Source organism: Heptranchias perlo, unplaced genomic scaffold (genome assembly GCF_035084215.1).
Source record: "Heptranchias perlo isolate sHepPer1 unplaced genomic scaffold, sHepPer1.hap1 HAP1_SCAFFOLD_513, whole genome shotgun sequence".
NCBI classification, from domain to species: Eukaryota; Metazoa; Chordata; class Chondrichthyes; order Hexanchiformes; family Hexanchidae; genus Heptranchias; species Heptranchias perlo.
In genome coordinates this window covers 130,792-145,680 of record NW_027139530.1, presented here as the reverse complement: position 1 = coordinate 145,680, position 14,889 = coordinate 130,792, and the positions used below count along the sequence as shown (strand labels likewise).

At 45.1% G+C, this 14,889-nt stretch overlaps 2 non-coding genes across 2 annotated transcripts; one reads left to right on the top strand and one right to left on the bottom strand.

The window, feature by feature from the left end:
• Window positions 1-2,912: 2,912 nt before the first annotated feature.
• Window positions 2,913-2,986, bottom strand: trnat-agu (transfer RNA threonine (anticodon AGU)). The gene has a single exon. It is a non-coding gene; the product is annotated as a tRNA-Thr (tRNA).
• Window positions 2,987-14,471: 11,485 nt separating this feature from the next.
• On the top strand, window positions 14,472-14,564 carry trnay-gua (transfer RNA tyrosine (anticodon GUA)). Its single transcript has 2 exons — window positions 14,472-14,507; window positions 14,529-14,564. It is a non-coding gene; the product is annotated as a tRNA-Tyr (tRNA).
• Window positions 14,565-14,889: the final 325 nt, after the last annotated feature.

The following is a 14,889-nucleotide window of genomic DNA, read 5'->3' as shown; positions in this document are numbered from 1 at the left end:
CCACCGAGCACAGAGACACAGACAGGTCATCAGTTCCACAGTCTCAGACAGCAGAAGTACTCAGTCCCACACTGATCCCAAGTTCCAGAGACACACTTTCAATCCAACATTCAAACAGAGCGGGTGAGGCAGACACTCTTCCATTTGCCCCGAACTCTGTCCCGCTGACAGGTAGATACAAAAATCCCAGTCCAAAATCACACTCTCAGATTGAAAGGCACTGTGTCAATCTCACAATAGGGCAACACAGCTACGAATTAAATACCAGAGAGAAATCACACATGGTATCCGATTGAAAGGGACAGAATGAATCCCAATAATGTACCTGAGATTCCAATTGAATACTATCCCAGAACTCTCTCACACATGACTTTAATACATGAAATATCCATTCGAAAAGTGAACCATTTGCTACAAATTGCAAACAAATCCAAACCTCACGTACAGTATCGATTGAGAAATACTGAAAGATAGTAAACCTGAGAAACAAATTAGATTCCTGTTCAGAATGCACTCGTAGAATGAAATTTAAAGATAGAGTATCAATTCTATTAGTGCAGACTGAGATACACATTATATACCAGTCCAAAAATCTCATACAATATTGGACTGAAAGATACAGTATCAATTCCATTTCTACAGACTGATCTACACATTACAAACCAATTCAAAAATGTCACCTTATCAGTTTGAAAGATTCATTATCATCCACAATCGTACTCACAGAGATGCAGATTTAATAGTGGTCCAAAAAGCACACAAATTATCTGATTAAAACCTCCAACATTAAATCCTAAAGTTTGTCCATATTTACAAATTAAATAAGGAGGAAAACTCTTCAAACATTAAGATATTAAAGCTGAAGTATTGAACGCAATAATGTAATCTGAGAGAATAATTATGTACAGATACAGAATGAAACTCACATTCAGATACAGTACCAGAGACACACAGACACAGAATGAATCCAACACTCACAGATACAGAAGGAATCCCAAACTCACATACAGTACTAGAGACTGACAGACACAGAGTTAATCCCACACTCTCATCAAGTACCAGGGACTGATAGGTACAGTATGAATCCCACACTAACATGCAGTATGAGTAACTGCATATTTAGGATGAATTCAACTCCCACATACAGTACTGGGGACTGTATATAAAGAATGAGTCCCACACTCACATGGAGAAACAGAGACTGACAGATACCGAAAGAATCCCACACTAACACACAGTATGAGAGACTGCCTATAAAGAATGAATCACAAACTCTCACACACACTGCTGACAAGACAGAGAATGAATCCCAAACTCACACACAGTATCAGTGAGTGACAGATACAGAATGAATCCCACACTAACATACAGTACCAGAGACTGACAGACACAGAATGAATCCCACACTCACACACAGTACCAGAGACTGAGAGATACAGAATGAATCCCACCAAACTATCAGGGAATAATTACAGACCAGGGATCAGGGCCTTGACCCAGTAAACCATCAGAGAATCAGCACAGACCAGGGATCAGGGCCTTTACCCAGTAAACTATCAGGGAATAAGCACAGACCAGGGATCAGGGCCTTGACCCAGTAAACTATCAGAGAGTCAGCACAGACCAGGGATCAGGGCCTTTACCCAGTAAACTATCAGGGAATCAGCACAGACCGGGGATCAGGGCCTTTACCCAGTAAACTATCAGAGAATCAGCACAGACCAGGGATCAGGGCCTTTCACCTGTCAGAGAGAACATTGTATCACAGATCACATTCTGATTTACAGCCGTGCATAACAGATGTTTGTAGCTGCGATGGCCGAGTGGTTAAGGCGTTGGACTCGGAATCCCCTGGGGATTTCCTGCGTACGTTCGAATTCTCCTCGCAGCGCTACTTCTTAAAGTTATGTTTACTGCTCAAATAACGATGAACTGGAGTTGACGAACTGCATTCCCTCTCTCAGAGAGACTCTCCAGCGCGGCTCATGCTTTTAATTCGGAGCCCAATGGTCTCTTGCAAAATTGCAAGACACGTGAAGGAATCTCTCCCAAGCTCCATCTTAAATTCTGCCCGTTCGCAGAACTTGACATTGATCCTATTTCTTCCTATACTTTGATCCCACCTTGTCTCTGTCTCTGACTCTCTGTGTTTTTCCCTCATGGACTTCTCAGGCTTCGTTGAACGGCCACGGATGATCGAACCTGGAACACCGGCAGTGAAGGGTAAAGATGGAAAGACTGAGACGGGGGGAGTGGCGAGAGGGTGGATTTGGAATTCCTGAGCGACCGCACTGCGCATTTTCCAGATCTGCTTGGAGCACCAATCCCTTCAATTCATCACTTACAGGGACAATTCGATTCGCGGTTTCTTTTCCCTGAGCTTGGCGAGATCTTAAAAACTGAAAGCGACCAATATCAGAGCGAACCTCGTCACCGACATGATCACAGATACAGAGCGGCCACACTCTGCTTCAGTGAGGGGAAAACCCAGAGCGGTTTCAAGGTTGAATGTAATTGGAAGCAAAGCTCGTTCAATGAAAGTGCAGGTCATTGAGGTGCCTTTAAAGTCCTGATTGTTTGAACTGAATTACTTTCAAAAGCACTTGAGATTCAGGTGGAGTGATTTGGGGACTCCTTTTCCCTCTTCGCAAAACTTTGAACCGCAGATCAAGATCCAAAGTCCAGGGCTAAATTAGGGTTTCTCCAGGGTATGAAACATCGAATCAAGAATTATACCCCGACCTCAACGAGCCCAGAAACAAGAACGTGTCACGGACACATTCTATGAGAGGGCTGTCTGTGTGATGAAAAGGCATTTTTGAAAAGACCTCCTGATCAGTTCCGTGTTGGATCCTGAACAAAACACAGCACTGTGTGCTTCTCAAATTCACTAAACACCACGAATTACACAAAGGCACCACTGGGAGTTGAACCCAGGACCTCCTGTTTACTAGACAGGTGCTTTAACCAACTAAGCCACAGTGCCAATTCATGATACTGCTTCCCACCTCCTCTCATTAATAACTATCAGCTACACGTCACATTCTGTTGTGGGCTCAGACTGTTTGATCTTTGTCTCTTTCGCTTGCCCGTTTCCCTGTGAATCCCGATACTGACTGCGTTTCAGGCTGTGTTTATCTTTCTGTGTCCATCAGTGCTTTGATACACGAATGAATATGTGTGCTTGTGTTTGTTTGTTACTTTAAATAAATTAGGGATGGACAATTCTCGCTCTGACACTGAAGAACTAATTGAGCAAATTTCACAGTGAAGTGTTGTTTATTGTGGTGCTGAAACGAAAAAAAATCGTAAAAGGTGCAAAGAGGGAAAACGAGAAAAACTTGTGAGTGAAATTAAGGACAACTTTCAAGGTTTTTACACGTATATTAAGAGAAAGAAGGGTGACTAAGAGTAATGTGGCCCCTTAAAGACAGATGGAGGTGATATTGCAATTGAAAATCAGGAAATGGCAGACTTGCTCAATACTCACAGAAAAGCATGAGGATAATAAACCAGAGACACGAGGAAAACTGAAAATAAATCAAGGGGATTCAGTGTCAGTAAAATAATGGTATTGGAGAAAATAATTAGACTAAAGATAAACAAATCTCCAGGACCTGATGGTGACCATCCCAGGGGACGAAGGGGAATAGGTGAGGAAATTGTACATGCTTTAGTCATGATCGTTCAAAACTCTCTTGATTCAGGAATTGTTCCATGGATTGAAAAAATTCAAATGTCATTCCATTATATAGGAAGGGTAGGAGAGATAAAACAGGAAATTATAGACCGATTCGTCTGACGTCTGTTGTGGGGAAGTTACCAGAATCTGTTATTAGGGAAAGAATGACTGAGCACTTGGATGAACCTGAATTGATCAGAGAGAGCCAGCATGGATTTGTAAAGGGTAAGTCAAGTCTAACGAAAATAGTTGAACTTTTTGAAGATGTAACTAACGTGGTAAATGATGGAGTGTCTATGGGGGTGATGTGTATACTGACTTCCAGAGGCATTCGTTAAGGTTTAACATCAGAGACTGTTCTCATTTCTGTTGACATGTGGAATTCAAAGCAACCCATTGACATGGGGAGGGAGTTGGTTTGGAGGTAGGAGACAGAGAGTAGGGTTAATGGGTATGTACTCAAATTGACAGGATTTGATTAGTGGTGTCCCCCAGGGATCTGTATAAATGAGGCAGATAAAGGAATAGAGAGCGGTATATCCAGGTTTGTTGATGACACCAAGTTAGGAGGCGCAGTGAGTAGTGTAGATGGGAGCATAAAGTTGTAAAAGGAAATTGATAGATTCAGTGAGTTGGCAAAACTGTGTCAGATGGAGCTTACATAGAATTACATCGAATGTACATCACAGAAACAGGCAATTCGGCCCAACTAGACTATACCGGTGTTTATGCTGCAGACGAGCCTCCTCCAACCCCTCTTCATCTAACCCTATGAGCAAACCCGAATATTCCTTTCTCCTCCATGTGTTTATCCAGCTTCACCGTAAATGCATCCAAGCGATTCGCATTAACTGCTCCGTGTGGGAGCGAGCTGCACATTCTAACGCCTCTCTGGATAAATATGTTTCTCTTGAATGCCAGATTGGATTTATTGATGACTATTATATTCATGGCCCTAAGTTCTGACGTCCCCACTCCCAACAGTACAAACACCTTATCTACATCTGACCGATCAAACCCTTGCATAATCTTAAAGTCCTGTATCAGGTCACCCTCAGCCTTCTCTTTTCTCTCCAAAAGAGCCCCAGACTGTTCAAAGTTTCAATCTGGGGAAGTGTGAGACCATCCACTTTGGCCCGAAGCAAGATAAATCAGAGTATTTTCAAAATGGTGAGAAGCCAGGAACTGTGGGTGAGCAGAGATACTTCGGGAAATCAGGAAGAGTTGGCAGACAGGTGCAAAAAATAATTAAAATGGCTAATGGAATGTCGGCCTTTATCTCAAGGGAACTGGAATTCAAAAGGGTGGAAGTTATGTTAGAATTCTATAAACTCTGCTAAGGCCACATTTAGAGTACGGCATTCAGTCCTGGGCACCAGACCTCAGGAAGGATATATTGGCCTTGCAGGAGGTGCAGCGCAGAAAGACCAGAATGATACCGGGGCTAAAATGGTTAAATTATGAGGGCAAGTTGCGTGGACAAGGTTTGTCTTTCCTCGTGTATAGAGGATTAAGTGGTGATGTAATTCAGGTGTTGAAGGTGATTCAATGATCCAATGGTGGGTGTGTGAGTTGGTGCTGAATCGGTCCCCTTCAGTGAAGAGAGGGTCAGCGGGCGCCTGACAGACACGGCTCGGAACGGGACTCGCTTCTCTCCGGCGGCAGCGGCTGGTTTAGAGAGATCTCTCTGTCTGCTGCTGTTACTCCGCCTCCCGCACTCTGGGAGAACCGCGGAGCTCGGTCCTCATTTTTCTCTTATGGATCCGGCTCCATCCGTTTACTGTTGACGGGAGTGCGTCTGATACCAAGTCAGTCAGAAGCGGGTGCAAATCACAACATAGGCACAGGCCCAAGGACTGGGGACTGGTTTGATATTGGGTCCTTTTTTAGGGACCGGCTGTAGAATGTTTGTGTAATAATAATGATCAGAATAAACTTTGATACAATGAAGTTTTTTTCAGTTATTTCCCATTTCCACCCTCACCAGTTTTATACAGTAACAGGTAACAATGTTTGAGGGATGTGATGTCCAGTGTTGGTGGAATCAGTGTAATTTCACTTGATACATTGAAGAATCTCTTGTCTATCCCAGGCTCTTACCTTAGGTTTAGACCCTCACCTAGTTTAAAATTGGTCACTCACTGATATAAATAAACCAGTAACAATCCCGAAACCTCAGCGGGTATTTTTGTTCCGATACTTAACGACGGTCCCAATTTCCACTGAAATTCTCAATCAGCAAATCCCAGAGGCTGTTTCGGGTTTGACAAACTGTGAAACAGATTGTTTTAAAAGCCGGAAAGAGGGAAAAACTGGTGGTTGATATGAAGTGTTATACATTATCTCTTTCTGTTTCAGATTTACAATTTCTCTTTCTGTGTTACTGACAGGAGAGGCTATAACGGAGCCCAGTGACTGGGTAACGAGCTGCACTGAGTCATTGGCCTGTGTTACAGACCGGCTCGTTGGACCTGCTCATTTCGTGAACTCGCTGGTGTCTCAGCACGTGTGATGACTGAGTGAATCCCTTCCCACACACGGAGCAGGTGAACAGTCTCTCAACCAATGGGCATGCGTTGATGTGTCAGCAGTTCATTTCTACTTTTAAAGCTCTTCTCACAGTCACTGCATTAAAAGGTCACTCAATACTGTCAACAAGTTAATGTTTCAGAAGGTGGGATGATCGAGTGAATCTCTTCCCACACACGGAGCAGGTGAACAGTCTCTCCCCAGTGTGAGTGCGTCAATGTCTCAGCAGTTCGTTTCTGATTTTAAATCTCTTCCCACAGTCAGAACATTTAAAGGTCTCTCAGTGTGAACTCGCTGGTGTGTCAGCAGGGTCGATGACTGAGTGAATCTCTTCCCACACACTGAGCAGGTGAACGGCCTCTCCCCAGTGTGAACTCGCTGGTGTGTCAGCAGGGTCGATGACTGAGCGAATCCCTTCCCACACACTGAGCAGGTGAACGGCCTCTCCCCAGTGTGAACTCGCTGGTGTTTCAGCAGGGTGGATGACCAAGTGAATCCCTTCCCACACACTGAGCAGGTGAACGGCCTCTCCCCAGTGTGAACTCGCTGGTGTGTCAGCAGGGTCGATGACTGAGTGAATCCCTTCCCACACACTGAGCAGGGGAACGGCCTCTCCCCAGTGTGAACTCGCTGGTGTGTCAGCAGGGTCGATGACTGAGCGAATCCCTTCCCACACACGGAGCAGGTGAACGGCCTCTCCCCAGTGTGAACTCGCTGGTGTGACAGAAAGTGTGATGACAGAGCGAATCCCTTCCCACACACGGAGCAGGTGAACGGCCTCTCCCCAGTGCGAGCACGATGGTGTCTCAGCAGTTCAATTTTGCTTTTAAACCTCTTCTCACAGTCAGAACATTTAAAAGGTCTCTCATCAGTGTGAAGTAGCTGGTGTGTCAGCAGGGTGGATGATTGAGTGAATCCCTTCCCACACACAGAGCAGGTGAACGGCCTCTCCCCAGTGTGAACTCGCTGGTGTGTCAGCAGGGCGGATGACTGAGTGAATCCCTTCCCACACACGGAGCAGGTGAACGGCCTCTCCCCAGTGTGGGTCCGTTGGTGTGTCAGCAGATTCCTTTTGCATTTAAACCTCTTCTCACAGTCAGAACATTTAAAGGTCTCTCATCAGAGTGAACTCGCTGGTTTGTCAGGAGGTGGGATGACCGAATGAATCCCTTCCCACACACGGAGCAGGTGAACGGCCTCTCCCCAGTGTGACGGCGTCGATGAGTTTCCAGCTCTGAAGGGTAATTGAATCCCTTCCCACAGTCCCCACATTTCCACGGTTTCTCCATGGTCCGGGTGTCCTTGTGTCTCTCCAGGTTGGACGATCAGTTGAAGCCTCGTCCACACACAGAACACGTGTACGGTTTCTCCCCACTGTGGACGGTGCGGTGTTTTTTCTGGCTGTGTAACTGGTTAAAGCTCTTTCCACAGTCAGTGCACTGGAACACTCTCACTCGGGTGTGTGTGTCTCGGTGCTTTCCCACTCACACTGATGTTTGAAATCTTCTCCCACAGACAGAACAGACAAACATTTCTCCTTCCACATTCAAAGGCCGATGATATTCAGGTCCTGATGAATCGAGTGACTCTGTCAGATCTTGACGTGATCTTTGGTTTGAGTTTCCCTCTGCAAATCCTCCCCTGTAAAAGGAGTTTATAAAAGTTATCAATGTAAGTACAGGATAGAAATTCAGATCAGATAACTCTACTTTCTATGGAACATTATTTCCTCTCTCATTCCTCAAAGCTGTAAATCCCCGTCCCACACACTCTCCCTCCTCCCTGTGCTGAAATCCAAAACCATCACATCATCTTTCAGTGGCCCGAAACCATGAGTGAAAGGGTGAGAGAGTGAGTGTGAGAGAGTGAATGTGAGAGAGTGAATGTGAGAGAGTGAATGTGAGAGAATGAATGTGAGAGAGTGAGTGTGAGAGAGTGAGTGTGAGAGAATGAATGTGAGAGAGTGAGTGTGAGAGAGTGAATGTGAGAGTGAGTGTGAGAGAGTGAGTGTGAGTACAGCAGTGGGCTCGGTGTGGAGAATGAAGTGGGGCAGGTGGAGCATGTTTCAGTGGGGCAGCAGTGATCATAATTTCATTCGGTTTAGAATAGTTATGGAAAAGGACAGGGGACAGTCAAATATGAAAATTCTTAACTGGAGGAGGGCTAATTTCATGAGTTAAAAAGGGATCTTGTCCAGGTTAATTGGCATCAAAAATTGGCAGGCAGAACAATAATTGAACAGTGGGAGGCCTTCAAGGAGGAGTTGGTTTGGGAACAGAGTAGACAGATTCCCACGAGGAGGAAAGAAATGGCATCCAAAGCTTGAGCTCCCTGGATGACTGAAGATATGGAGACCATCATTTCTCCTTCATTTACAGACGCTCCCTGACCGATCACCATTTCTCCTTCATTTACAGACGCTCCCTGACCGATCACCATTTCTCCTTCATTGACAGACGCTCCCTGACCGATCCCCATTTCTCCTTCATTGACAGACGCTCCCTGACCGATCCCCATTTCTCCTTCATTGACAGACGCTCCCTGACCGATCACCATTTCTCCTTCATTTACAGACGCTCCCTGACCGATCACCATTTCTCCTTCATTTACAGACGCTCCCTGACCGATCCCCATTTCTCCTTCATTGACAGACGCTCCCTGATTCGATGAGTCACGAGGTTTGACGCTGACACTGCGCATGCTCGGAGGCCGCGGGCCGTGTGTTGAGTTTCGGGTCTGATCTAAACCGGAGCCCCCGGAGTGTAGAGAGAGAGAGGAGAATGTTCACTGTTTGATATTCGGGCCCGGGGCCGCACTCGGGGTTTGTGAAGCCCCCGCCCCCTCCCCCGGGGTTTATTAACCCGCTCCCCCCGCCCATCTCTCACCTGTTGCCGACACGATCTCGGCCTCACTCCCCGCCCACCGCGCATGCTCAGCTCACACTGCCCGGGTGATTGACGGGAGCTCCGGACCAATAGGAAGAGCGGAGAGGGGCTGGAGGACCGAGCGGGCGGTTGGTCCTCCAACCAATGGGAGTGGGTGAGGGGCGGGACTTGCGGCACCGAGTGGGCGGGGCTGAGCCCGGATCTCCCTCATTGGCTGAAACTCTGCATCAATTTTAAACCTGATTGATGTCAAACTCGAGGGAAAAACTGGACTTTAATAAAGGACAAAGAGGAGGGAATATTGGAGGGAATAACACAGTGTAGGGATAAAATGGATTAATTCAGGACAGACAGCAGGGATTATTGGAGGGAATAACACAGTGTAGGGATAAAATGGATTAATTCAGGACAGACAGCAGGGAATATTGGAGGGAATAACACAGTGTAGGGATAAAATGGATTAATTCAGGACAGACAGCAGGGAATATTGGAGGGAATAACACAGTGTAGGGATAAAATGGATTAATTCAGGACAGACAGCAGGGAATATTGGAGGAAATAACACAGTGTGGGGATAAAATGGATTAATTCAGGACAGACAGCAGGGAATATTGGAGGAAATAACACAGTGTGGGGATAAAATGGATTAATTCAGGACAGACAGCAGGGATTATTGGAGGGAATAACACAGTGTAGGGATAAAATGGATTAATTCAGGACAGACAGCAGGGAATATTGGAGGGAATAACACAGTGTAGGGATAAAATGGATTAATTCAGGACAGACAGCAGGGAATATTGGAGGGAATAACACAGTGTAGGGATAAAATGGATTAATTCAGCACAGACAGCAGGGATTATTGGAGGGAATAACACAGTGTAGGGATAAAATGGATTAATTCAGGACAGACAGCAGGGATTATTGGAGGGAATAACACAGTGTAGGGATGAAATGGATTAATTCAGGACAGACAGCAGGGAATATTGGAGGGAATAACACAGTGTAGGGATAAAATGGATTAATTCAGGACAGACAGCAGGGATTATTGGAGGAAATAACACAGTGTAGGGATAAAATGGATTAATTCAGGACAGACAGCAGGGATTATTGGAGGGAATAACACAGTGCAGAGATAAAATGGATTAATTCAGGACAGACAGCAGGGAATATTGGAGGAAATAACACAGTGTCGGGATAAAATGGATAATTCAGGACAGACAGCAGGGATTATTGGAGGAAATAACACAGTGTAGGGATAAAATGGATTAATTCAGGACAGACAGCAGGGAATATTGGAGGAAATAACACAGTGTAGGGATAAAATGGATTAATTCAGGACAGACAGCAGGGATTATTGGAGGAAATAACACAGTGTAGGGATAAAATGGATTAATTGAGGACAGACAGCAGGGATTATTGGAGGAAATAACACAGTGTAGGGGTAAAATGGATTAATTCAGGACAGACAGCAGGGAATATTGGAGGAAATAACACAGTGTAGGGATAAAATGGATTAATTCAGGACAGACAGCAGGGATTATTGGAGGAAATAACACAGTGTAGGGATAAAATGGATTAATTCAGGACAGACAGCAGGGATTATTGGAGGAAATAACACAGTGTAGGGATAAAATGGATTAATTCAGGACAGACAGCAGGGAATATTGGAGGAAATAACACAGTGTAGGGATAAAATGGATGAATTCAGGACAGACAGCAGGGAATATTGGAGGAAATAACACAGTGTAGGGATAAAATGGATTAATTCAGGACAGACAGCAGGGAATATTGGAGGGAATAACACAGTGTAGGGATAAAATGGATTAATTCAGGACAGACAGCAGGGATTATTGGAGGAAATAACACAGTGTAGGGATAAAGTGGATTAATTCAGGACAGACAGCAGGGATTATTGGAGGAAATAACACAGTGTAGGGATAAAATGGATAATTAAGGACAGACAGCAGGGAATATTGGAGGAAATAACACAGTGTCGGGATAAAATGCAATGGATGTTGTGAAGATGGATTGTTAAAAAGTGTTTGATAAGATGCCGGACAGGAGGCTTGTTGATCAGATTAAAGCTCACGGTATTACAGGGAGTGGGTCAGTGTGGATGGGAAGTTTGATAAAGGGCAGAGTATTGGTTAATGGATGTTTTTCAGACTGTGGGGATGTAAACAGTGGTGTCCCCCAGGGGCAGTGTTGGGACCATTGCTCTTCTCAATACAGAGCAATGACCTGGGCTTGGGTACAAGGGCATAAGATCAACATTTCCTGACAACACCAAGATCGGGAGCATTAAGAACTGTGAAGAGGAATGTTAGAAACTTCAGTGTGACATCGGAACATTAGGAACAGGAGTCGGCCATTCAGCCCCTCGATCCTGTTCCACCATTCAGTGAGATTGGTGTCAGTGAGAATGGGGTTGGTTTATATCAGAGAGGAGGAGATTGGTGTCAGTTACTGTGGGATTGGTTTATATCTGAGAGGAGGAGATTGGTGTCAGTGACTGTGGGATTGGTTTATATCAGACAGGAGGAGATTGGTGTCAGTGACTTGTTTCAGGAACTGGAATTAGTGATTTAGCCCCTGAAGCCCACTCCGCCGTTCAATTGGATCAGGACTAATCTGTACCACAACTCCATTTACTCTTCTTTGCCCCATGTCCCTTTAAACCCTCACACAACACAAATCTATCAATCTCAATATTCAAAATTTTAATGACCCCCAGCATCCACAGCCTTTCGGGGAGTTGATCTTGAGATTTCCACCACCCTTTGTGTGAAAAATTGCTACCTTATTTTGCTCGTAAATGACCGAGCTCGAATTGTAAGATTATCAAGAAGGTTGCAGATGGAGTATAATGTGGGGAAATGTGAAATTATTCACTTTGGTAGGAAGAATAGAAAAGCAGAATATTTTTTGAATAGGTGAGAGACGAAGAAATGTTGGTTGTTCAGAGAGATTTGGGTGTCCTTGTACACAGATCACAGAACGTTAATATGCAGGTGCAGCAAACAATTAGGAAAGCAAATGGTATGTTGTCCTTTATTGCAAGGGGGTTGGAGTATAAGAGTAAGGGAGCCTTGGTGCAATTATATAGGGCTTTGGTGAGACCACACCTGGAGTACTGTGTACAGTTTTGGTCTCCTTACCTGAGGAAGGATATACTTGCCTTAGAGGGGGTGCAACGAAGGTTCACTGGATTGATTCCTGGGATGAGAGGGTTCTTGTATGAGGAGAGATTGAGCAGAATGGCCCTATATTCTCTGGAGTTTAGAAGAATGAGAGGTGATCTCATTGAAACGTCTAAAATTCTTGGAGAGCTTGACAGGATAGATGCTGAGAGGCTGTTTCTCCTTGCTGGAGAGTCGAGAACTAAGGGGCATAGTCTCAGGATAAGGGATCAGCCATTCAGGACTGAGATGAAGAAAAAATTATTCATTCAGAGGTTTGTGAATATTTGGAATTCTCTACCCCAGAGGGCTGTGGATGCTCAGTCATTGAATATATTCAAGAATGAGATCGAGAGATTTTTGGACACCAAGTGAATCAAGGAATCAGGCAGGAAAGTGGAGTTGAGGTAGAAGATCAGCCAGATTCTGACTGAATGGCAGAGCAGGCTCGAGGGGCCGTATGGCCCACTCCTGCTCCTATTTCTTGTGCCCTCTTGTTCTGGATTCCCCCTCCTGAAGAAATCATTTCTCTGTATCTACCTTATTGAATCATTTTATTATTTTAAACACCTCGATGAGGTCACATCTCAATGTTCTAAACTCATGGGAATAAAAACCAAGTTTATGCCACCTATCCTCATAATTTAACCCTTTTAACCCCGGCATCATTCTGGTGAATCTGCACTGTACCTTTTCTAAGGCCGATTTATCTCTCCCTCGGTTCGGTGCCCAGTTCTCCAGGTGGGGTCTGACCAAGGTTCATTACAACTGAAGCATCACTTCTGTATTCCAACCCCACTCGAGATAAAGGTCAACATTCAATTAGACTTGTTGATTATTGTCAAGATTTGTAAGGTATTTGCAAAGGATTCGAGGGGATCTCAGAGTTGGGATTTTTCTTTATTCTGTCCACTCAAGGAGTTTGATAACAGACTTACTCCTTTGAATTTAGTGCTGGATTATTGGGCCGTGATGTGTTTACTTGTTTGTATTTTGTTAAATACATTTGCTGAGTGTATTTAAATTTAAGACGAGATTCCCAGGCCTGATGCTCTATTCACACATCGAAGGTGAGAGAGATGCTGTGGGACACACGATAAGTCCAGTAGCTGAAAGTGATTCACAGACTGGGTTTTGTGTTTCGTGATCCCGGGTACATTACTGATACCTTCCCTGGATCCCAAGGCTGGGAGAGGCACTCGGGAAGGACCGGGGAGCTGGGACTTGGCCATGAGAGTAATTGAAGGTATGAGAACTGAAATAATCTGCAGTGAGAAAGGTGAAAAGGCAAAATAATCGGTAATGAGGACATCAATTAGTCTCTTATCTTGAATTCATCAAGTAATTGACCCATTCTGTTTGAAACAAAGTGATTTATTTGACATCGATCCAGAATATTGAATTTCAGCCCAGTTATAGCGGTTATTAACATCAGCAGAAACAAATCCCAACTTCCAGAATGAGGTTCTGCTGCTGAAACCCTCATCCGTGCCTTTGTTTACCTCCAGACTCGACTATTCCAATGCTCTCCAGGCCCGGCCTCCCACTTTACACCCTCCGTAAACTTAAACCCACAATCTCCAGATCAATAATCAGTCCCATTATTCATTGTGTCACTGGCCCAGGCTGTGGAGAACACGGAGCAGCTCCCACTCCCACAGCACTGCGGTATGAGCAGGTACCGAGTCAGCCTCAGTCATGAGCACTGGAATCCACGAGTCCGGGTGTGTCAAAGGTGCACGGTGAACAATCACCAAAGTGAAACATTTTTGCCGCTTCCCTTCGATACCTCAGCTGGTCGAGCGACAAGACTGTCGTGGAAAATAAGACAAAGTCATCCTTCCGTCATTTGTTCAATTCCTGCTCGAAGGAGAACGCGTGATTTTGCAATAAGCAGCAATTAGTTCAAGGTCGCTCTCTTAACTTTACAGGCACCTCACAGATTAACATGTTGCCATGAAGGCACAGGACGCCTCTTTTCCTTTCTCAAAGCTGAAAACTTTCTGTGTCTGCCCAAACAAGGCTGCTCTGCCTCTGCTCACCAGCAGGGAGCGCTTTTGAGCAGCAATACTTCAAAACACTCAGCTCTCGCTTTCAGGCAAAAGAAGTCTTCGATCAGCACCGGACTCCACGAGTCTGAACGTGTCAACAGGCGCACGGTGAACAATCACCAAAGACAGCACTGTTTATCACTTCCCTTCGATAGCTCAGGGGTAGAGCGGAGGACTGTAGTGAATAAAACAAAATAAAGTCATCCTTAGGTCGCTGGTTCAATTCCGGCTCGAAGGAGTGAGTGTGATTTTGGAATAAGCAGCAATTACCTCAAGGTCACTCTCTGAACTTCACCGGCAGCTCACAGATTAACATGTTGCCACTCAGGCACAGGACACCTCTTCCCCTTTCCAAAACCGAAAAGCTTTCTGTGTCTGCCCGAGCACGGCTGTTTCACTCGAGCATTTCCCTCTGCTCACCAGCAGGGAGTGCCTTTGAGCAGCAACACTTCAAATCGCCCTCAATTTCAGGCAAAATGGTCTTCGATCAGTCAGTCAGTCAGGGCTCTCGCTGCTCCTCGAGCTCGGGCGGCTGTTGCTTTCCGGTGACCTCGTCTTCCTTC